Below are 20,791 nucleotides of genomic sequence, written 5' to 3' on the forward strand. Positions count from 1 at the left end.
TTCCTTTCTAAAGTCAGAATATCACCTAAATTCCCCTCCGAGAAACCTGTATTGTCCAAATGAGCAGGCATCTGGGAGAAAAAGATGGAGAGTCCTAAAGAGTGTACTTGATAAGCAATAAAAGTCTTAGAACTTAGAAGAAGGAAGGAAGGGAGGGAGGGAGGAAAAGAAGGAAGAAAGATGACCAGAGGAATGGTTACCAGGTTACCAGAGGGGAGCTTATGGTGGGAATGGGTGGAAAAGTTGAAGGAGAGTATAGTCAATAATATTATAAGTTTGCACATTGACAGATGATGAATAGAATTAGTAGGGTAATCACATCATAAGGCAAAAAATGTGGAATAACTGTATTATACACCTGAAACTAGTATAACCAATATAATATTGTATACCAACTAAAATTAAATAAAAAAAAAATTTTAAAGGCTTAATATTGTTAAGAGTTCAGTATTTTCCAACTTGATTTATACATTCAATGCAACCCCATCAAAATACTAGTGTGTTCCCTGGTGGGTGTAGCTCAGTGGATTGAGCACAAGCNGACAGTATAAACAAAGAATATTATAGGTCAATGTCCCTGAAGAACATAGATGCGAAAATTCTCCACATAATATTAGCAAAACAAATTCAGCGATACATTAAAAAGATCACACACCATGATCAAGTGGGATCTATTTCTTCGATGTGACAACAACATGGATGGACCTTAAGAATATCATGCTAAGCAAACTACGTCAGACAGAAAAAGTTAAGAGCCATATGATTTCACTCATACATATAAAACTGAAAGCTGTGGGCATGCCAGCCTGAAGGTGTCTGTGTGCTAGGGTCCCTGAAGGGTTTGGCTAGAGGGAGTGGCATCACCAGGGGCTAGAGGGGCTTGTTCTCCCCAGCCTGTAGAGGCTTTCCAACATGTTACAGGAGGCTGTGCCTATGTCTAATCTTGGTGCTGAGCACTCAACACAGCTGTCATATACAAACTAACTTTCCTTTCTAAAGTCAGAATATCACCTAAATTCCCCTCCGAGAAACCTGTATTGTCCAAATGAGCAGGCATCTGGGAGAAAAAGATGGAGAGTCCTAAAGAGTGTACTTGATAAGCAATAAAAGTCTTAGAACTTAGAAGAAGGAAGGAAGGGAGGGAGGGAGGAAAAGAAGGAAGAAAGATGACCAGAGGAATGGTTACCAGGTTACCAGAGGGGAGCTTATGGTGGGAATGGGTGGAAAAGTTGAAGGAGAGTATAGTCAATAATATTATAAGTTTGCACATTGACAGATGATGAATAGAATTAGTAGGGTAATCACATCATAAGGCAAAAAATGTGGAATAACTGTATTATACACCTGAAACTAGTATAACCAATATAATATTGTATACCAACTAAAATTAAATAAAAAAAAAATTTTAAAGGCTTAATATTGTTAAGAGTTCAGTATTTTCCAACTTGATTTATACATTCAATGCAACCCCATCAAAATACTAGTGTGTTCCCTGGTGGGTGTAGCTCAGTGGATTGAGCACAAGCTTGCGAACCAAAGGGTTGCCAATTCAAGTCCCAGTCAGGGTACATGCCTGCATTGTGGGCTGGGTCCCCAGTAGTGGGCACATGAGAGCCAGCCACACATTGATGTTTCCTTCCTTCTCTCCTTCCCTTCTCCTCTATTTATTATAAATAAATAAATAGACTTCTGGCCAATATGGAGGCGTAGGTGGAAACACTCTGCCCCCTCCTACAACTAAATTTAAAGAGAGCAAAATTTTAGAAACAAAAACACAGCCAAAACAGTGAAAATTGAACTGTACAGAAGTCCAACAATGAACCACTCAGCCAGACGGGTAAGAGGGGCGGAGTCAGCGGTGGAGCAGGGTTGAGCTGGAAAGATGGTCCAATCCGACCAACCCAGGAGTGGAGGCAAAGGTGGTTGGTGGATCCCAGGTGTGGGGTAGCGAAGGGCAGACCCAGTGAGGGTGCAGCTGGCTGACTGCGGTCAAACATTTGCGCACAGATAAACCAAGTGAAGGAATGAACAGTGAGACTGCTCAGGCTAGGGCCCCAGCAACGGGAATTAGAGCCTGAAAGCACCAACTGGAAAGACTTTCTCAGGGTTGAGAGGCCAGGAGAGGCTCTCAGGCTCACAGAGAGTTTGTTGGAGCTACCCACAGGGTCCTGGAGAGTACACGGGCCCACACACCCGGAAACCAGCACCAAAGGGGCCCAATTTGCTTGTGGGAAGCCGCAGAGCGGACAGAAATCTGAGAGAGAGTGGAGTGGAGCAAAACGCCATTTTTTTCCCTCTCTGACCCTACCTCCACATACAGTGTCACAACCCAGCAACTGGGTCACCAGCCCTGGTGAATACATAAGGCTCCACCCCTCATACATAACAGGTGCGGAAAGACCAACATTATGACTCAAGAACAGCTCAAAACCCATAAGTGACCAAGAAATAGCCAACCTATCAGATGCACAGTTCAAAATACTGGTGATCAGGATGCTCACAGAATTGGTTGATCTTAGCCACAAATTAGAGGAACATACAAAGGCTAAACTGATTGAAATGAAGGGAAATGTACAGGAAACCAATAGTAAAGGAAAGGAAACTGGGACTCAAATCAAGGGAGTGGACCAGAAGGAAGAAAGAAACAACCAAACAGAAAAGAAGGAAGAAACAAGAATTCCAAAAACTGAGGAAAGGCTTAGGAACCTCCAGGACATCTTTAAACGTTCCAACATCCGAATTATAGGGGTACCAGAAGGGGAAGGGAAAGAGCAACAAAAGGAAAACTTACTTGAACAAATAATAAAACTTACTTGAACAAATAAACTTACTTGAACAAAAGGAAAACTTACTTGAACCCTAAATTTACTTCCCCAATCTGGCAAAGGAAATAGACTTCCAGGAAATCCAGGAAGCTCAGAGAGTGCCAAAGAAGTTGGACCCAAGGAGGAACACACCAAGGCACATCATAATTACATTAGCCAAGACTAAAATGAAGGAGAGAATCCTAGAAGCAGCAAGAGATAAGGGGACAGTCACCTACAAAGGAGTTCCCATCAGACTGTCAGCTGATTTCTCAAAAGAAACCTTACAGGCAAGAAGGAGCTGGAAAGAAGTATTCCAAGTCATGAAATCCAAAGACCTACATCCAAGACTGCTCTATCCAGCAAACCTTTCATTTAGAATGGAAGGGCAGATAAAGTGCTTCTCAGTCAAGTTCAAGGAGTTCATCATCACCAAGCCCTTATTATATGAAATGTTAAAGGGACTTATCTAAGAAAAAGAAGATAAGAAATATGAACAGTGAAAGGACAGCAAACTCAGTTATTAGCAACCACACCTAAAGCAAAAGCAATCTAAGAGGACAGCCAGATCAGGAGCAGAACCATACAAATGGAAATCACATGGAGGGTTAGCAACAGGGGAGTGGGAGGAGGAGAAGCGGGGAGAAGGTACAGAGAACAAGTAGCATAGACAATAGGTAGAAAATAGACAGGGGGAGGGCAGGAATACTATGGGAAATATAGAATCTAAAGAACTTGTGACACATGGACATGAAGGAAAGGGGGGAATGGTGGGGGAGGGGTGTGCAGGGTGGAGGGGAGTGAAGGGGGAAATGGGACAACTGTAATGGCATAATCAATAAAATATATTAAAATAAAAAATAAATAATTTTTAAAAAAGAAAGAAAAAATACTAGCATGTTATTTTGTGGCTATGAATGAACTGATTCTAAACTCTATATACTGAGGCAAAATACACAGAATAGCCAACACAATATTGAAGGAGAAGAGCAAATTTAAGAGGAATTAAAATACCCAAATTTAAGACCTACTATAAAGCTATAATGATCAAGATTGCAGTATTGATAAAGAGTAGACCATCGATTTTCAACCTTTTTCATCTCATGGCACACATAAACTCATTACTAAAATTTTGTGGCACACAGAAAAAAATGTTATACATTTCACTGCTCTGACAAAAAAAATAGGTATAATTTTGATTCATTCACACTGGATGGCTATTGTTATGTTGGCCATTGTCATTTTTTTATTTGACAATCTAAGAGAAAAGAGGTCAATGTGGGTGACTAGTCAGGTACTCCATTTTTAAAAAATATTTTATTTATTTATCTTTAGAAGGGAAGGGAAGGAGAGAAATATCAATGTATGGTTGCCTCTCGTGAGTCCCCTGCTGGGGACTGGCCTGCAACCCAGGCATGTGCCCTAACTGGGAATCGAACCGCGATCATGTGGTTCGCAGGCCTGCACTCAATCCACTGAGCTACACCAGCCAGGGCAGGTACTCCATGTTTTAAAAATTATTGTATTATATCAGTTGAAAATCACTGGAATAGACGAATAGATCAATGGAACAGAATAGAAAGCTCCCAAATAAACACTCACAGAGTCAACTGATCTTTGAAAAAGAAGCACAAATAATACGGGATTAACACAACATTCATTGGTACAAAAAAATTAATCTAGCCCTGGCTGGTGTAGCTCAGAGGATTGGACCTGGGACTGTGAACCAGACGATCACGGTTCGATTCCCAGTCAGCACATGCCTGGGTTGCAGGCCAGGTCCCAGTAGGAGACACACAAGAGGCAACCATACATTGATATTTCTCTCCCTCTCTCCTTCCCTTCCTCTCTTAAAATAAATGAATAAAATCTTTATAAAAAAAACAAAAAAAATTTAATCTAGACACAGGCCCTAAACCCATCACAAAAATTAATTCTCAGTGAATCAGAAACATAAATGGAAAACCTAGATGACCTAGGTTGTGGTGATGATTTTTTAGATACAATACCAAAGGTACACTGCATGAAATAAAAATTGATAAGCTGGAATTCATTAGAATATACATTTTTGCTCTGTGAAAGACTATCAAAACAATAAGAAGACAAGCCAAAGACTGGGAGAAAATATTTGCAAAAGACATGTCTATTAAAGACTGTATTAGTCAGAGTTCTCCAGAGAAACAGACCTGATAGGATGTATTTATGTATATAAATGTAAGGATTTGACTCACACAATTAGGGAGGTTGACAGCTCCCAAGATATAGGGTCAGCAAACTTTAGACCTAGGAGAAGTAGTGGAATTTCATTCTGATGTCTCAAGATCTCAAGAAACCAGGAAGGAACAAAGTTTGAGTTTCAGTTTGAAGAAATGAAAAGCTGATGTCTCAGCTCTATGATGGTCAGGCAGGGTCTTCCCTCATATATGTTAGAGAGTCAGCCCTTTGTTTCTTTAGATCTTCCACTGACTGAATGAAGCCCATCTAATCAGGGGGTGCAATCTGCTTTATTAGCCTATCAGTTTAAGTGTTCGATTTACCACATTTACAAAATGGAATACTATGCCGCAGAAAGAAGGAGCTCCTACCCTTTGTGACAGCATGGATTGAACTGGAGAGCATTATGCTGAGTGAAATAAGCCAGGTAGTGAGGGACAAATACCATATGATTTCACCTTTAACTGGAACATAATCAACAAAAGAAAAAAGCAAACAAAATATAACCAGAGACACTGAAATTAAGAACAATCTAACAATAGCCAGAGGGGAGGGGGGACAAAGGGGAAAGGATTTTCAGGAATACACATAAAGGACACGTGGACAAAACCAAGAGAGAGGGTAGAAGCAACAGAGCGAAGTGAACTTGGCTGGGATAAGGGGGAGTGGCAGGGGGGTCGGAAATGCAGACAATTGTAATTGAACAACAATAAAATAATTTTTAATTTAAAAATCCTAAAAACGTAGATATTGGAATGTTATATTGTCCTAAAAACAACCAATTATTCAATAAAAATAAATAAATGTTCAATTTACCAAAAAAGAACATTTCCAAAGAAACCCTCAGAATGTCCCAATTAAATTCACACATAAAATTAATCATCACAAGGACTATTATCCAAAATATATAAAGAACTATTAAAACTGAATAATGAGAAAGAAAATAAACAATGATTTTGAAATGTCCAAGGGCTAGAACAAATATTTCAAAAATTTATGTGGAACCACAAAAGGACCCCCCATAGCAACAGCAATCCTGAGAAAGAAGAATAAAGTTGGAGGAATCACACTACCTAATATCAAACTATACTACAAGGCCATAGTAATCAAAACAGCATGGAACTGGCATAAAAACAGACACATAGATCAATGTAACAGAATAGAGCCAAGAAATAAACCCACACCTTTATAGTCTATTAATATTCAACAGAGGAAGCAAGCACATGCAATGACCTAAAGATCATTTATCCAACAAATGGTGTTGGGAAAATTGAACCAATATATACAGAAAAATGAAACTAGACCAGCTTCTTATACCACACACAAGAATAAATTCAAAATGGATTAAAGGCTTAAATGTTAGACCCAAAACCATAAATATTTTAAAAGGGAAAACACAGGCAGTAAAAGTTTGGACATTGCTTATAGCAATATTTTTATCTGATATATCTCCTCAGGCAAGGGAAACAAAAGAAAAAACAAACAAATGGGATTACATCAAACTAAAAAGTTTTTGCACAATGAAGGAAATCATCAACAAAGTAAAAAGACAATCCATGGAAAGGGAGAACATTTTTGCTGGTACATCTGATAGTGGTTAATATCTGAAATTTATAAAGAATTTTAAAACTCAACACCAAAAAAAACCAACAAACAAACCAGTTTAAAAGTAGGCAAAGGACCTAAATAGTCACTTCTTCAAAGAGGACGTACAGGTGGCCACCAAACATATGAAAAGGTGCTCAACATCACTAATCATAAGAGAAATGCAAATTAAAACCACAATGAGATATCACCTCACACCTGTTGGAATGGCTATTATCAGTAAATTAACAAACAACAACTGCTGGCAAGGATGTACAGAAAGGGGAACGCTTTTCCACTGGTGGTAGAAATGCAGATTGGTGCACCTACTATGGAAAGCAGTATGGAGATACCTCAAAAAATTCAAAATGGGGGTGCGGAAATGGGAGGGAGGTGGGGAGCACTGGGGGGGTAGGGCTGGGAATACAAGACAGAAAACTGTACTTGAACAAGAATTAAATTTTTTAAAAAATCAAAATGGACCTATCTTGTGAATATATCCAAAGAAACCCAAAACATTAATTCAAAAAAACATAAACACACCTATTTTTATTGCAGCATTATTTACAATCATCAAGATATGGAAGCAGCGAAAGTGTGCATCAGTAGTTGAGTAGGTTAGACAACTATGGGACATTTGCACAATGGAATACTTCTCAGCTGTAAAAAAGAAGCAAATCTTACCCTTTGCAACAGCATGGATGGACCTGGAGAACCTATGCTAAGTGAAAATTAGCCAGTCAGAGAAAGACAATTACCATATGATCTCATTCACATGTGGAATCTAATGAACAAACTGAGCTAACATGCGAAATAAATAGATTCTTAGATAGAGAGCAGGCTGACAGCTCTAGGGGGCTTGGAGCATGGAGGGATTGAGCAAAAGGACTCAGGGACACGGACAATAGTGTGGTGATTGTGTGTGTGTTGGGGGCGGGGGGGAATGGTGATGGAAAAAACAATGAAAATTACCATCTTTAAAAAAATGGACAAGGACCTTGACCAGTGTGGCTCAGTTGGTTGGGCAACATCCTGAAGAGCAAAAGGTCACTGGGTCAATTCCTGATGAGGGAACATGACTTGGGTTGTAGGTTTGGTTCCTGGTCGAGACGTGTTCAGGAGGTGAATTATCAATTGTTTCTCTGCCACATTGATATTTTTCTCCCTCTCTTTCTCCCTGCTCCTCTCTTTCTAAAAATAAATAAATAAAATATTTTTTTAAATGGGCAAGAGATCTCAACAAGAGACTAATACCCAACAGATTTGGGTATTATAATTCCTTATTGAGATTTCCACCTTATTAAAGGAGATATACAGATAACAAATAAGCAGGTGAAAATATCCTCAATATTGTATAGCATTAGAAAGTTACTAATGAAAATGATGAGATACCAGGATACACTTAAAATGGCCAAAGTCCAGAACACTTTTTTTGGCCATCATCACTAAATCAACAAACAACAAGTGCTGGTGAGGATGTGAAGAAAGGGGAACTCTTTCTCTGATAGGTAGAAATATATAGCTATTTTTGTCAGATCAGCGACAAAACAACCCCAAACGCTGGTGACGATGTGGGCAACAGAAACTGTCATCCATTACTGGTGGGAATGCACAATGGTGCAGCCACTTTAGAAGACTTCAAAAACAAAACATACCCGTATGTTTCAACATCATGCTCCATGATTTGCCCAAAGGAGTTGAAAACATGCACACATTAAAACCTGTGCACAATTGTTTATAAAAGCTTTATTAATTATTGCCAAAACTTGGAAGCAACCAAGATGTCCTTCAGTGGGTAGATGAATAAACCAATGTGTTACATCCAAACGATATTATTCAGCAATAAAAAGAAATGAGCTACCAAACCATGAAAACACATAAAGAAAGCACATGTGGCCCTGGCTGGTATAGCTCAGTGGACTGAGCGTGGGCCTGCGAACCAAAGGATTACGGTTCATTTCCCAGCAAGAGCACATGCCTGGGTTGCAGGCCAATTCATACATTGATATTTCTCTCCCTCTCTCCTTCCCTTCTCCTCTAAAGATAAATAAATAAAATCTTTTTTAAAAAAAAGAAAGCGCATGTGTATTATACATATTGCTAAGTAAAAGAAGCCAGGTCAGAAAGGCTTCATACTTTAATTAATTAATTAATTGATTGATTGATTGATTAAAAGTCTACGTGCTGCATGATTGCAATTACCTGACATTCTGAAAATGCAAACCTATGGAGACAGTAAAAAGGTCAAAGGTTGCCAGAAATTGGAAGCATAGAAAAATTTTTGAGCAGTTAAAATATTCTTTATGGTGCTACAATGAAGATATGTGTCAATATATATTTGTCCAAATCAATAGTATGTACCACACTGAATAAACCCTAATATAAACTACAGACTTTAGATAACAATGAACTGTCATTGTAACTTCACTGATTATAAAAACATACGGCTCTGATGTGGTATTTTGATAGTAGGGAAGGCTGTGTGTGTGTTAGGGAAGGGAGTATATAGGAAATCTTTACATTTTCCATTCAATTTTGCTATGAACCAAACACTGTGCTAAAAATAAAGTCTATTTTTTAAAAGTGTGTTGCTCTTGACCACAGAGCTTGAATGTTGTAGAGGCAGGAGGTAAACACAAGTCTGTAAAATTCTAAAGCCTCTGTTTCATCATATTTCCTACCACAATATAATTTGTCTCTCTTACTGCAAAGTTTTACAGTCTTATATTGTCACTCACCCTAACCTCTGACTAGACTCTCTCCTTTATCTGATGCACTAGAAACCTTTCAAGTTCAAGGCACATGTCAAAAATAATTCCTGTATAGAGTCCTCTCTTCCTCTTCCATTACACTGAGCAGTTGGTTGTTCAGCTCAGTTCAGGTGCCCCAGCTACAAGGATTGCCCTTATTATTGTGCTGATCAGTCTATGTGGGGCTGGGGGCTGCCACAAAAGCACTGTGTGTTTCTTTGGAAAGAAGACAGTGCCTTATTTTCTCCTGTGACTTATGTACCTGGAACAGAGTAAGATTATCTATTGATCTAATTGAGTAAACTTCCAAGATGAAAAAACAAAGTGCTATAATGGAATAAACATATATTTTTCCAAGTGTGTATCACTTCCATGACATTTTAAGTATTTGATATGTGAATAGCTATTCATGGGGAAAATAACAAATATAAATTCTTGGTAGGGCATACTAACTTTTGCTCCACAATACTATAGTTAAAGCCTGTATCAGTCTACTCAGGCTGCCATAGCAAAATACTACACATCTACACATCAGGCAGCTTAAACAACAGAAGTTTATTTCTTCACACAGTTCTAGAGGATGGAAGTTCAAGATCAAAGTACCAAGGAAGTTGAGCTTGGCTTGCAGACTGCTGCCCTCTTGCTGTGTCCTCCCTCACACAGTCTCTCCTCTATGTGTGATTTCCCCTGGTGTCTTTCTCTTCTCATGAGGACACTAGCCCTGTACGGGATTAGGAAAGGCTCCGCAGGTGTGGTGCAGTGAACCTAAAATTGCTCTAAAAATAAAGTGATTAGTGCCCCATCCTTATGACCTCATATAACCTGGATTACTTCCCTAATGGCCTGATCTTCAAATACAGTTACAATGGCATTTCCAATTCTACATATGAATTTCAGGGTGATACAGTTCAGTCTATGACAAGGCTGTGCTGTCATAATCTAAATCTATTGCAGAGGAAGTTTCAAGGAAATATTTCTTTGGGATGGAAACCAAGCACCTTTGGTGACTGGCATGCAGACCCTGGGAAAGCACTCAGAGCACATCCTTAGCATGTGTGAGGAAGACAGTTGGAGTACTCCAACCTCACTATGAGTTTGTTGGTTCCAGGTTCCCTCCTAGGTCGGGTATGGACTGACAATGTAGGTTTCTTGTCATGATCCCAAACCACTGGGTAATGACTTCAAAATATTCACTTGTATCTCTTCTCTCATCCATGGTCATTTTTCAAAGTGAAAGAACATTTAAATAACCAATTTCAGATAACTTCACATGTCTTCAGGGATCAATAGAGAACAACTCACATCTACCAAACATCTCACATGACAGAAGTCAGGAAAAAAACAGGTTGTCACAAGTCATAGTCTTAAGCATCACTAACAAATATTTGAAATCATGACTGTTCAAGTCCAAGGGACTGTTTTGCCTCATTTCCTAAGCCTTAAGACAAGGGTTCATTTTTCTCCTGTTAATTTTTAATTGAAATATAATGACATATAACATTATATTAGTTTCAGGTGTACAACATTATGATGCAATATTTGTTTCTATTGCAGATCACTGCAGTAAGTCCAGTTAACATCAGTCACCTTACACAGGTATGTACATTTTTTCATGTGATAAGAACTTTTAAGATCTACTCTCTTAGCAACTTTCAATATGCAATACAGTACTATAAACTCTATTCACCATGAAGGGATGTATTCACTCCCATAACTTATTTATAACTGAAGGTTGTACCTTCTAAGCTTGGCTTGTTTACTGTTTTTATTTATTTATTTATTTATTTATCTATTTGTTCATACAAATTATACAGTATTTGTTTTTCTTTGTCTAATTTCACTTAACATAATGCTGTGAAATCCATCCATGTTATTATGAATATATATTCTGTATATTTATAATATTTCATTATATAATATATATAATATTCCATATATAATATTCACATAATACATGTAATAGATAGGTAGATATATAGGTCACATTTTCTTTATCTCTTTATCCACCAGTGAACACTTAAGTTGTTTCTGTATCTTAGCTATTGTAAATAACACTGCAATGAGCATGTGTGTGTATATCTTTTTTAAATATATTTTATTGATTATGCTATTACAGTTGTCCCATTTTCCCCCTTCATTCCCCTCCACCCTGCACACCTTCTCCTACCCACATTCCCCCCTTTAGTTCATGTCCATGTGTCATAAATTCTTTAGCTTCTACATTTCACATACTATTCTTGCCCTCTTCCTGTCTATTTTCTATCTATCATCTATGCTACTTATTCTCTGTAGCTTTTCCCAATCTCTCTTCCTCCCACTCCCCTGTTGCTAACCCTCCATGTGATCTCATTTCTGTGGTTCTGTTCCTGTTCTAGCTGTTTGGTTTGTTTTTGTTTTAGGTGTGGTTGTTAAGAACTGTAAGTTTGCTGTCATTTTACTGTACATGTTTTTTATCTTCTTTTTCTTAGATAAATCCCTTTAACATTTCATACAATAAGGGCTTGGTATTGATGAACTCCTTGAATTTGACCTTCTCTGAGAAGCACTTTATCTGACCTTCCATTCTAAATGAAAGCTTTGCTGGATAGAGCAATCTTGGATGTAGGTCCTTGCCTTTCCTGATTTGAATAATTCCTTCCAGCCCCTTCTTGCCTGTAAGGTCTCTCTTGAGAAATCAGCTGACAGTTGATGGGAACTCCTTTGTAGGTGACTGTCCCCTTATCTCTTGCTGCTTCTAGGATCCTCTCCTTCATTTTAATCTTGGCTAATGTAATGATGACATGCCTTGGTGTGTTCCTCCTTGGGTCCAGCTTCTTTGGGACTCTGAGCTTCCTGGATTTCCTGGAAGTCTATTTCCTTTGCCAGATTGGGAAAATTCTCTTTATTCTCTTTATTAGTTGTTCAAATAAGTTTTCCACTTGTTGCTCTTCCTCTTCCCCTCTGGTACCCCTTTAATTCAGATGTTGGAACATTTAAAGATGTTCTGGAGGTTCCTAAGCCTCTCCTCATTTTTTTGAATTCTTGTTTCTTCATTCTTTTCTATTTGGCTGTTTCTTTCTTTCTTCTGATCCACTCCATTGATTTGATTTGATTTTAGTCCCAGTTTCCTTCCCATCACTATTGGTTCCCTGTGCATTTTCTTTCATTTCACTTAGTGTAGCCTTCATTTTTTCATCTAATTTGCAACCAAATGCAAACAGTTCTGTAAGCATCCTGTCCACCAGTGCTTTGAACTGTGCATCTGATAGGTTGTCTATCTCTTGGTTGCTTAGTTGTATTATTTCTGGAGGTTTGATCTGTTCTTCTGTTTCGGCCATTTTTTTTTGTCTTGTCGCACCTGTTACATACTGCAGGGAAGAGCCTTAGGTGTTCACTGGGGCGGGGCAACCCAGTTGCTGGGTTGTGATGCTGTATGTAGGTGTGGGGTTCAAGAGGAAACAATGGGGCTTGCTCTGCTCTCTGTTGGATTTCAGTTCATTCCACAGCTTCTCCCAAGCAAACTGGGCCTTTCTGGTGCTGGTTCCCATGTGGGTGGGCTTGTGTACATTCTAGGACCCTGTGGGTCTCTCCTATGAACTCTACTGTGAGGCTGGGAGTCTCTCCCTGCACGTCAACTCCCACAGGTGTTTTTAATAGGTGTGTTGAGGCTTTATTTCCTGGCACTGGGACCCTAGGTTGCGTGATCTGTCTTGCTCCCCAGTCTCGCCTGGTTTATCTGCACGCAAATGTGGGACCACCCAGTCAGCCAGCCACCTTGCACGCAGTGCTTCACTTCACAATGACCACCTCTCTGGGTCTGCTTATTGCCACCCTGGGCCCAAGGTCTGCCAGCCCCCCACCTGCGCACCCAGGGTCTGCCCACTGCCATCTTGCACGTCTGGGGTGCCTTGTGCACTGGGTGCCACCGCATTTTGTGCCAAAACCCCTTGGCTGCCCCACTCCACCCCACCTACCAGTCTGGATGAATGTGTCTATTTTAAGTCCTTCGTTGTCTGACTTCCATACAGTTCAATTTTCTATCAGTTATGGCTGTTATTTTGTTTCTAAATTGTTGTTGTTCCTATTTTGGTTGTGCGAGGAGGCACAGTGTGTCTACCTACGTCTCCATCTTGGTCAGATGTCGAGTGTACCAAATTCTGAAGGCTGCAAGAGCCCCACAGCCGGACATGGAGACCGGTCCAGACCCATAGAAGAACCAATCGGGTGGAGGAAACCATGGTGTTGCATATCTCGCTTTGAATTAGTGTTTTTGTTTGTTTCAAATATATACTCAAGAGTGGCATTACTGGATCATATGATAGTTCTATTTTTAATCTTCTGAAGAACCTCCACATTGTTGCACATAGTGGCTGTACCAGTTCACAATCCCACCAATAGTGCACAAGACTTTTTTTTTCTTCACATCTTGAACACATTATTTTTTGTATTTTTTAATATAATAGCCATTCTAACAGGTGTGAGGTGGAATCTCACTGTGGTCTTGATTTGCATTTCCCTGATGATTAATGATGTTGAGGACCCTTTTCATGTACCTGTGGGCCATGGGTCTGTTTTTGGCAAAATGTCTATTCAGATCCTCTGCCCATTTTGTAATTGGATTGTTTGTACTTTTTTTGTTTATTGTGCTATTGAGTTGTACAAGTTCTTTATATAATTTGAGTATTACCCCCTCATCAGATATATAATTTGCAAATATTCTCTCCCATTTGGTAGGTTTTCATTTTGTTTCTTTTGCTGTGTAAGAGCTTTTAAAATTGATATAGTCCTACTTGCTTATTTTTGCTTTTGTTGCTTTTGCTTTGGTGTCATATCCAAAAAGTAATCATCAAGACCTATGTCAAGAAGCATTTTGCATATGTTTTTATAAGGGTTTTATAGCTTCAGATCTTACATTTAAGTCTAAATTCACTTGGAGTTAAATGTCAAGTGGGGTACCAGGCAGTCTCATTCATGTATATTTCTTATTTATTATAGTTACAGTGATTTTTACTTTTCTTTTAACATTCATACAAGCTTTATAAGTGATTAATCAACTGCCTTTTCTAAGCATTTACCTTTTCAATGAGATTTATTCTTTCATGTTTTCTTGTTACTACTTAGCACCCTTTCTTTTTAGCTTCAAGAAGTCTCATTAACATTTCTTATCAGGCTGGTTTAGTAATGAAAAACTCCTTTAGCTTTTGCTTACCTGAAAAACTTCATCTCTCCTTCAATTCTAAATAACTTTGTCAGAGTATTCTTGTGTGGATTTGTTTTTCTTTCACCACTTTGACTATATCATGCCACACCTGGCATATGAAGTTTGTACAAAAAAAAATCTGCTTATAGCCTTACGGTGTCGCCATTGAACAAGTTGTTTTTCCTTTGCCGCTTTCTTGTCTTTACCTTTTGATAGTTTACTTATAAAGTGTCTTGGGTTGGGTGTCTTTAAGTTTCTCTTAAACTTAAGAGAAGTTTGGATGTATTCCTTAAAAACTTAAGGTGTGTATTCCTTCCCCCAACTTAGGGAAGTTTTCAGACATATTTCTTCAAATAAGTTTTTTGTTCTTTTTTCACTGTCTTGTCTCCTTCTACAAAGATGCATAATACAATGACGGTCCACTTGATGTTGTCCCTGAAGTCCCTTAAAATATCCTCACTTTTTTTGTGTGTGTGCTGCTCTGGTTGGGTAAGTTCCACTGCTTTGTCTTTCAGTTTAGAATTTTTTTTTCTGTTTCAACTAGTCTGTTGTTAAACCCCTATAGTGTGTTTTTCAGTTCATTTATTGTATTCCTCAGCTCTATGACTTTTGTTTGTCACTTTCTTATATTTTTTGTCTCTTGATTGGTGTTTTTACTGTTTCCAGGCATTCCTCTCTGGAGTTTGGTGAGCATCTACGTGACTGTTACTTTGAACTCTTTATCAGGTAAATAATTTATCTTTCTTTCATTAAGGTTTTTTCCCCTGAGATTTTATCTGGTAGACTTGTTTCAAACATATTCCTTCATTTCTTCACTTTGCTTGGTTCCCTTTGTTGGTTTCTCTGCACTGAATGAAATAGCCACCCCTTCCACTCTCAAGCGGGGTCTCTGTGCAGGACATAAAATTGTTGTTCAACCCTGCCCCAATTTTTGGTTGTATCTCAGACATTTGTATTTGTTCAAGCAGTCTACTGGTTTTTTTGGGGGGGAGGGGGTTCCACTCACAACATTTTTATTGGCATGTGACAATTTACAAGAGTCTCTGTTGCATATTATACATCACACTGAGTAAGAATCCTTGAGCCATCTACATTCATTCTTATTGGGTAATATTTTTGTCTCAAGTTATAATTTAATTCCCAACACTTGATTTTAACTGTGACAAAGGGAACAATAGTAATTCTTTAAAGTAGGCTATAAGTGCAAAAATATATTTTGCTTTTATATTAAAAATCTAAGGTGTTGAAACATATACACACCAGAAGACTGAGTCCTGGCCTTCTTAAGTAGCTATCTGCTCTGGAAATACCCTTTGGTTCATTTTTATTTTCCTTATCTAGGCAAAAGGAAACCAGTTAATGATGGCATTCAGTTATTACTTTCAGGCACTTGTAAACAAATACCTTTACAAGAGAAACCATTTGACTTTTAGAATATGTCATAAAGTATGGAATTAAATTGTGGTTTAAAAAAACACAGACAGACCACTTTTCCTACATTTGGCTCTGAGAAAAAGTAATATCCACAACCATCTTACCTACTATATTCTAGTAGTATGCTCTTTCCTCAATTTGTTTAAGAGAATAATGTAACTGAATCCTATGTACATTAAGATTAAAGCATTGTAACTGCAATTAAAATATAACCTGTTGCTAGGACTTAGGTAGCTTTCTTCCCAATCTCTACAGCTTCCAGCAGTTGAGGGTTTGTGGAGACCTCTCATTGTGGAGGGGAGAATCTCAGTCAGCACCAAGGGTGAAACCAATTGGAAGCCAGACCCTCAGGCAGCAGCTTTCAAAGACTGAGAATATATGCATCTCTGAGAGACAGCATAACCCCTCCAGTCACCAGAGCCAGGCCTTATAGAGGTGTTCCCTTGGGCAGCAGTCACAAAACTCAGAGCTCCAGACAAGTGTGTAAGCTTCTTTCTGGAAGATGCCAGTGAGCTGGAGGGAGGCAGAGAAGGGGCACAGAGATTGTACCGGCAGTCCTCTGTCCTCTAAGAGTGCTTCCTTGGGCCACTGGATGTGTATCCACCCAGAAGTCTGCCCCTCAGGCCAAAGTTCTGGACCAGCAAACAGGCCCTTGTCACTGAAAGGCTGGCAGTGTGTTTTAGTCATCTGTCTCTGAAATGCCCTGAGGGTGGTAGCCTGCCAAGAATTGTCTCTTCAATTGTGTCCCTGAGAGACCCAGGAACACAACTCCACTATCCTGCACCTCCCTCCCACCCCCAGCTTCAACAGTGCAGTGACCAAGGTATCCACTGAGCAGTAGCTATAGAAATCAGGACACCTGGCACTTTTCAAAATCCCTTTCTGAGAGATACTGGTGTGAGTGTGTGTGTGTGTGTGTGTGAGCCTCACCCCCAGATACTGCACACCCACAAAGCCATGCTGCCAGGGTTCCCTCATTCCAATCCCCTGAGGTCCACGTGGCCAGGCTAGGACCCCACTAGCCCCATCTCCTTCCAAATCCCCTGTGCACTCTGCAACCAGGTCACTGCTCTCTCTCTTCCCTCCTGTCTCTCAGATACCCATCTGTCCACTGTGCACAGTGACTCACTGGCACTGTTTTAAATTGAGGTAAAATTCACATAACATAACTTTAATATTTTAAAGTGAACAATTCAGTGCCATTTAGTGCATTCACGAGATTGCGCAACCACCACCTCTGCCTACTTCCAGAACATTTCACTCCAAATGCAAAACTGCAGCCCATGAGGAAGTCATGCCCTACCCCCAGCCTCTACAAACATGGACTGCTTTTTGTCTCTATAGATTTGTCATTTCTGAATATTTCATAAAAGTGGCCCTGGCTGGTGTAGCTCAGTGGATTGAGCACAGGCCTACAAACTAAGGGATCACGGTTCGATTTCCAGTCAGGGCACATGCCTGGGTTGCAGGCCAGTTCCCAGTGAAGGACAGAGGAGAAGCAACTATACATTGGTATTTCTCTCCCTCTTTCCTTTCCTTCTCCTCTAAAGATAAATGAATAAAATCTTTAAAAAAAGAGTTCTGAATATTTCATAGAAGTGGAATCATACTGATGGAAGAGTCAAAAGTTGGAAAGTTTTAGATTCAGATAATAGTTAATAAGCCTAGTAGTTAATATATGTAAATAGCTGTTGTTTCAGGAACTGCAGGTATGGCCCACCCTGACTCCAGGAGACCACAAGCAATTGTCCTTTGTGCTCCAGAAGAGACCAAAAGCAGTCAGGGTGGCACCCAAGCCATTGTGTTCCAGGGAGAAACAGTCTGCTGCCCAGAACACAGGACACAGCACACAGGACACAGATAAAGAAAACTACCTGTCAGCAGATAAAAGGACATTAGGTAAATTACCAGACTGAAGCTTTTATCTGATTAATCTCTTTCCTGAATTTCAAACCCCTTACCTACACTTTTTTTACCTACACTTTTGCCCCCTTATTAAAAGGCTGGCTTGAAAGGAAATGTAGGACTGTGTGTTAGGGCACAAACCCACCATCTTCTCAAATCACTGACCATCTGAAAACAGTGCCCATAAAGATTCCATCCCCATCTCTGCTTATTGGGTTTGATAGGTGACAGGCAGCACAAACGCCAGCTTTCCTGTATTCAATACAACATGTGGCCTTTTGTGACTGGCTCCTTTTACTCACTCATGTTTTCCAGGTCTTAATTCAAATGTCACCTCCTCCTAGGGACATTCCCTGACCTCCCAGCCTCCTGCTGATCAGCTCATGGCCCTCAGTAGCACCCGACATAATCCTGACCTTGAACTTGTCCTCTCCATGGTTGTCTACCTCTTTCTCAAGGAACTGACTCAAAAAAGCAAGGAATCAGGCTCATTGGTTTCATCCTCTGATGAAAGGTTTGAGTGAAGAAAGAAAAGAATGAAGGATCCGTGTGATACCCCACCTCTTCCTTATCTCTCCCAGACCCAAAATGTGACCCCTGCCTCATTGTTAAAGCTCAGATGCAATTCAAAAATATTTATCACATACCTAATGTATGACAGGTCCTGTCCCAAACACCAGGGCTCCTCCAGTAGACCCAATGGACAGTAGACCAAGGCTCTCTGTCCCCATGGTACCTTCATTATCAAGTTAGAGGCAGACATCAAACCTGGTAATGCAGGATTTAACTACAGTCAGAATTTTTACTAGGAGGATCTACAGTTTTTATTCAACTCATTTATTCATTCAAGAAATATTTATCGAACACCTACTATGGGTAGGGTTGACATAAATACTCATAAGTGTTCAAGGAAAGCCTTTCCTGAGGAAGTAGCATTTGGGCCAAGACTCAAATATGGAAAAGGGGAGTCCTATAGAGGCTGAGGATATGTTGCTATGGTGATAGATGATGACTAGAATTAGTGGAGTGATCACACTCTAAGGTATAAAAATGTTGAAACAGAGGGTTCCAGCTAAGATAGTGGTGTAGGTAGAAACCCTTTGCTTCCTTGCACAACCAAAAGGAGGATAACAACCAATCTAAAATCAATAAACAACCAAAAGTGCCAGAAAATCAAACTGCATGGAACTCCAACAACCAGGGAACTAAAGAAACAGTCAGACAGAATGACCAGACTAGTGAGGCTTTGGACTGAGGAACCACAGCAAGGAGGCAGGCTGTGTGGGCAAGACTGACTTAAAGGGAAACTGAGACCCAGAGCTGGTTGTGGACTACAGTGTGGGTTTCCATGGTGGGAGAAAATTCCAGTCTCACATGAGAGTTCGTTGAAAAGTGGGCTAGAGATGAGCAGGCAAACTGCATTGTTCCCTCTCTGGCCCCTGCCATGCAGGCCGCACCACAGCACAGCAAGGAGGGTTGCCCTGACCTGGTGAATACCTAAGGCTCTGATCCCTTACAATTTAATAGGGGACACAAACAAAGAAATAGGGCCTAAATGAAAGAACAGAGCAAGAGAGGACTTCCGCCAAGATGGAGGCATAGGTGGAAACACTATGCCTTCTCCCACAACCAAGTTTGAATACAACAAAGGTTTGGAGAACAAAGACACAGCCAAAGAACAGAAAATTGAATTATACGGAAGTCCGACTACAACTAACCGTGCAACCGGGACAGTAAGAGGGGCGGAGCCAGCAGCAGAGCAGGGTCGGGCAGGACATATCCCCCAACCTAGGCACGCAAGTGGCCCGGACCCAGTCAGGGTGTGGGGCAGACTGACCGAGGTCGCACATTTGTGCACAGTGAGACGGACCACTCAGACCCCAGGGAGCGAACCCAGTGGTGGAGGGCTGACAGCCGTGGCACACTTGCGTGCAGTGGGATGAAACATTCGGGCCCGGTAACAGTGGCAGCTGCGGCGGGAGGTGGCAGACGGGACACCATTGTTCCTCGTCGACCCCACCCCTACATACAGCATCACAACCCAGCGACTGAGTTGCCCTGCTCTGGTGAAAACCTAGGGCTCTGATCCTGCTATGTAACATGCACGAACAACCCAAAAGATGGTGCAAGAAGAACTCAAAGTCCCAGAGCCGATAACTCTCAGCGACCAAGAAATTGTCAGCCTCTCAGAAGCACAATTCAAGACACTGTTTATCAGGATGCTCACAGAACTGGTTGATTATAGTCACAAATTAGAGGAACATATGAAGGCTAAACTAATTGAAATGAAGGGAGATGTCCAGGAAAGAACAGAGCAAAACTTCAGAAAGAGAGCTAAGTGATGAGGAGATAGCCAACCTATCTGATGGAGAATGTAAAGCCCTGGTAATCTGTTGATCTGTTGCTCACAGATCTGATTGAGCTTGGTCAAAAAATAAAAGAACAAATGAATGATACCCAAAATGAAATAAAGCAAAATATTCAGGGAACCAACAGTGACAGGAAGGAAACCAGGACTCAAAGCAAAGATTTGGAACAAAAGGAAGAAATAAACATCCAACTAGAAAAGAATGAAGAAACAAGAATTCAAAAAATGAAGAGAGACTTTGGAACTTCCTTGACAACTTCAAATGTTTCAATATCCAAATTATAGGGATTCCAGACGAAAAGGAACAACAGCAAGAAATTAAAAAGTTATTTGAACAAATAATGAAGGAAAACTTCCCCAATCTGGCAAAGGAAATAGACTTCCAGGAAGTCCATGAAGCCCAGAGAATCCCAAAGAAGTTGGACCCAAAGAGGAACACACCAAGGCATATCATAATTACATTACTCAAGATTAAAGACAAAGAGAGAATTTTAAAAGCAGCAAGAGGAAAGGAGAGAGTTACCTACAAAGGATAACTTAGCCTTAGTCCAAA

This window comes from Sturnira hondurensis, unplaced genomic scaffold (assembly GCF_014824575.4).
Source record: "Sturnira hondurensis isolate 20B ecotype Veracruz unplaced genomic scaffold, ASM1482457v3 Scaffold0009087, whole genome shotgun sequence".
In the NCBI taxonomy this organism is placed as follows: domain Eukaryota; kingdom Metazoa; phylum Chordata; class Mammalia; order Chiroptera; family Phyllostomidae; genus Sturnira; species Sturnira hondurensis.